General features: G+C 36.8%; 2 pseudogenes; one reads left to right on the plus strand and one right to left on the minus strand.

Moving 5' to 3' along the window:
- LOC137996205 (organic cation/carnitine transporter 2-like) overlaps positions 1-5,000 on the minus strand; it is a 329,899-nt pseudogene that overhangs the window by 249,215 nt on the left and 75,684 nt on the right.
- Positions 1-5,000, plus strand: part of LOC137997903 (tetratricopeptide repeat protein 28-like) — a 220,632-nt pseudogene that overhangs the window by 164,276 nt on the left and 51,356 nt on the right.

Below are 5,000 nucleotides of genomic sequence, written 5' to 3' on the forward strand. Positions count from 1 at the left end.
AATCCAGTTCTAACCTCTGGTTTGGATTTGTTTCTGCATGTCCCAGATTCAACTGGGGTTCTTAATCATGTTTCTTTCAAATTAATAAAAGTGGGGTGCCTGTGAACTGGCACTTCCACTATAAACAAAGCATTTACATTTTTAAATTTACAATATGAATACAAAAATTATAAACAATGCTATCCTCCAAGTGACAAAATACACCTGTACCCCTGTAATACTGAAAACTAATGTTACACGTAGTTGTATCATTACAAGACAATCAAATCTTATTTATTACATTCTTCTTCTTGAAGTCGTTGTGCAAGGGCTCCATCTTCCTGCACCATGAAATCTTGACATACTGAAAACAAACCCAACACAGATTTATCAAGTAAAGTGAAGGCTCCCTTCGTAAAGAACATGCTACATGTACAAGGCTGATCTCAAAACCATAACAATCTCCTCACTCTTCGGGTGACCCCACCTGTAAAAAGCTGCTCAAATGACATCATGTGTAATGAGTATGACAAAACAGGACCAAGCATGCTCAAGAAAACAATATTGCTGATTGAATTAATAATAATCACACATGAAGCCCATTTTGTATCTGTACATACCACAACTTGGAAAAATGGCTTGAAAAACTATTTACACCTGTCCAGATTCTCAGAAAAGGAGAAAGATCCTGGTATATTGTCTTAAATCTATCAGAATTTATTTGTGGGTGATACGCAGTTCTGTTCCTAAGATGATACTTTGTTTCTTTCTTCTTTGGAATAATATTACTGAGCAGGCAGTCATGGTCAACCAAACGTACAGGTCTTCAAAAGCTTCTTATCTGCCTTTTCTAAAAGATCTCGAATGGCAATTCTCTTAATAGATGTATAATTATTTCCTTTTAAAACATCTATCTAAGAAATGTTGTATGACTGTGAGATCTGAGTCAGTTTTGTACACTTTAAAAATACGTGTGAAAAGTCAAAGATAACGACTAAATGGCAATTTATTAAATGACAAAATATTTATGAACAAAAGAAACAGTGTTTTTAATTTTTACAAGACTTTCACTTCATTCGAAGGCAATGAAAGAGTTATTAAAATATTCTTCAGTAAGCAAAAATACCACAGTATTGATTAGAAACAATATGGAATGAAAGTAAAAACGTCTTCAAATTCCTGTTCCAGAATGTGACTTCTTTGGAAAGAATGCAAATAATTCAGTCTGGTATGCTTTATTAAACAGCCGACATGAAAGAGAGACTAACTTTACTATGATACTGCTAAAAATGGCAGGAAATGTCTTGATCGCGAACATAAGCAATTGCTAAACACAGGGAAAATGAAGAACACGTATGAATTATACTCAAGAAGACAAGTGTAGGCAAATTTTGAACATTTTGCACTATGGAGTGGTTAAGATTGTAAACATTTCAAGAGGTTTGTTATGCTAGCAGAACTTTTTAGACCAAGTACCCAGTGACTTGATGACCCACAACCTCCGGAGCTCCAGCAGTAGCCGGCTTCTATTGAAAGCCCTCCTTAAGAGAGACAGAAACTTTTTAAATGACTGCTATTTCAATTCAAAGTGTCATGAAACAAACCAAAACAATTGGTTCATTAAGGTCTCAGAAATCCTGCCCTAACAGAAAATGTAAAATTCCACATGATTCAGCCATAACTAACCATCGGAGGATAACTAAAAGCAGAGCACTAGTTACAATATATATTATAGAAGCAATTTTTTACACATAAATGATATGTGTACATAAAATTGTAACCAACTTGTTTCAGTGTACACTGTACATTACAGGTGGAATCTATGGATTCAGTAGTAACTTTAAGTGAGATGAACTGCTGAGCCAAAACAGCATTTTGATGATCAGACAGAATTGAGCATTACCTTGACACGAAATCATCTTCATCAATCAAAGATAGAAAACTGTTTACTCTACAGAGGTGGTACCACACCACAGATTACTTTCCACACACTACCCACTCAATACCCACATCATCAATACCAGAGTTCCTTAATATCACATTACGGTCGCTCAATGAAAGCATTCATTACTTAAAATCACATGTCGATAAAACGTAATATTTCAATAATTTGCCTTTATGCTGAGCACATTAATTTGACAATATAAAAATGATAAAGTACACATCATTTTGCACTTAGCTTTAATGGCTTGCGTTGTGTGTAATTTCATAGGATGTTTTAGAAAAGAGCTTTTAACCTTTTAATTTAACACAAAGGCTGTCACTTGATAATTTTTTTCTGACTGTCACAAGTGTGCGCAATATTTTAGTTTCAAATGTAATTTTTCGTGGTTTTCTAAACACCACATCCCGATCTTTATAGACAGAAAAAAACACTTGCAACTGGTAACTTCAAAGGCCATTAATTTTCTCACATTATTTAATTGACCTTGGACGAACAATAGCAAATCGATCTGCAAATAATAAATCATTGTTAAAAAATTAAAATTTAGCATTGTTATTTGTAGCTGACTTAATTAAAGATCTTTACCTTGGCCAAAAAATGAAATATGTTCCCAATTTGAATGAGGAAAAGATTTGTTTACCTTTTCATAGTGTTTTCCATTACCTTTAAAACTAATTAGGCGTTCTCTGCGATAATAGTTAGCTCATCAAATTGTTTTTTAGGATGACTGAGAATTTAATTGAACTTTTTTTCTGAACAACAATTGTTAGCGTTAAATTGTTAAGGCAAGTTCAAACGGTCATGATAGTTGATGATAGTTGATGATAGTTTCAGCTATCACGCACGTTTGAACACGAACTATCATTCACTATCATCAACTATCATCAACTATCATGCAGTTTGGACATGTTCAAATTCGACATGATAGTTCATGATAGTTTTTTTCCGTTTGACCGAGCGGATGATAGTGCATGATAGTTTTTCGGTCAGCGGGGGTAACCAAGGCGGGCTCAATGCAATATGGCTACCGCAAGTTTGCCATCGTCCTGTGAGGAACAACAAAGCAATAATTTGGACGAATATTCGGACGACAGTGACGCTGAAAGCGAGAAAGTGAGAAAAGCTAAAAAAGCTAAAAAACCAGACAACGAGAAGTGGAGTAGTAGTTTGATATGCAACCTAATAGATGAGTACGAGGCACGGCCATGTTTGTGGAACATTTTTTGCGATGACTACCACCTGTCCGCCTATTACTTGTTCTTTGGAAATCTCGGGCTCAATAGCCATCAAAATTTCGCTAAATGTCTCATAATTCATCCTCATCATCTCCTTGTACGCTACCGTGTCTTCCGCTCGCAACTCCTCAACTAATCGATACATCCCTTTCTCTTCTCTCCTCCGTATCCACTCTTTCGTCCTTTCTCGTTTGTGGCGGCCCAGCAACTCTTCACGTATGTCATCCTGCATTACAGCCACTAAAATTGTGGCAATAGCTGCTCTTCTCGGCTGATACACAGCCATTTTCGTCACGAAATTCAAATCCCCGCCATATTTGTTTACAATCGCGCGCGGTAGGAGACTAGGTACCAGTTAGCTACGCCAGCACATTGCGCGATTTCGTCAACTATCATGAACTATCATGGACCGTTTGATCGCAAACATGATAGTCAATGATAGTAAATGATAGTTGAAACTATCATCAACTATCATCAACTATCATGACCGTTTGAACGGGGCTTTAGACTACGCTTTTATAACAACTAATAGTAAGCTTATTTTTCTTACAACTTGCAACTTGCTGTCGATGATTTTAGTGCGACACACCGTATGAAAACTTGACACATTCTAACAACATTCTTGGAAAGCAGATGCACCAATATCGATTTAAAAAATATAGTTTCACCGATGTAAACGTTTAACCGCAAGATAAGCACAGGGAACGCTTTACATCGCTCGCTCGCTTAACGTTTTCCTCTGGAACGAAATCATGAATGGATTCAAGAAGATTGGCTTTTTGTCGTTTCAAGCACCGAATCTCTGGCTAAAATGTGACCTACTTAGTTTCTTCTGAAAGGGCTGTGAAAACATGTACACGATTAATAAAACAAAAGTGACGAGCAAACAAGATCGGAGAGGGCGAAGAAAATTTATTTCGCGGAAAGAGTAACAAAATGGCCGCCAAACCTTGACATTCGAGATCTTGCACTGCTAGGTTCTGTCTTAAATGACCTTTTCATCACTTTTTATTAACTGGTACCCCTCGGCTTCTTAGATTCACAGAAGTTTTATCGACAATTCTATGAGGTCGTGTTAGATATTTAAATAACACAAGTTTATGATCGAACGGTAAACAGCTGAACTAGTCGTAGCTCTTCGAAGCTTTCGCGGCGGCATAGCGATTTCGGAAACAAAACAACCACAAGGAACAATAGCTTTTATATTATGCCTCCAAATTGTTAGAAGAAATAGCGGGAGGTCAAGAAACCCGTAAGACCAAAAGTTTTTGCTGACAAATTTGAAGGAGAGCTAAAGAAAAAGCTAAGCGCGCGCGTTCTCCGTTTTAAGCCTAACTACATGCCTCAAAAATCTAGTTTCGGACTTACTGCCGGAAAGATTCAGTGGAATTTTCCAATGTCTACACTCTTTCATCAACTTTTCCTAAAAAAATAAGGACTGACCAAAATTAAGAATCGATGCATGTGCTTGAACAAGCGAGGCTTCGAGATCACCTGAAATCACGCGCACTTGTCATGATGACAAGAACTTGTTTTGTTAATTATTTAACGGTGAATTCCTACCTTGGCGCACAGAAGGCCTCGCAGATTCGTCTATTTCGGCCATGCTTTTACCCGCAGGTTCAATTTCGTGAAAAAATTGGATCAAATTTAGATCATTTCGATCAACATCAAAGAGTTTCGGAGCGGTTCCTGTTGTTATCCGGGACCTCAAAAATTGAGCAAATAAACGATTTTGATTGGTTTAAATAACAAAGACCATTCATAAGCAAGTGAAAATGGACGAAATGCAAACATTGCGAAAAAATAAAAACGCTAAATTATCTACCTTTGGCTTCTTC

Source organism: Montipora foliosa, chromosome 3 (genome assembly GCF_036669935.1).
Source record: "Montipora foliosa isolate CH-2021 chromosome 3, ASM3666993v2, whole genome shotgun sequence".
Taxonomy (NCBI): Eukaryota; Metazoa; Cnidaria; class Anthozoa; order Scleractinia; family Acroporidae; genus Montipora; species Montipora foliosa.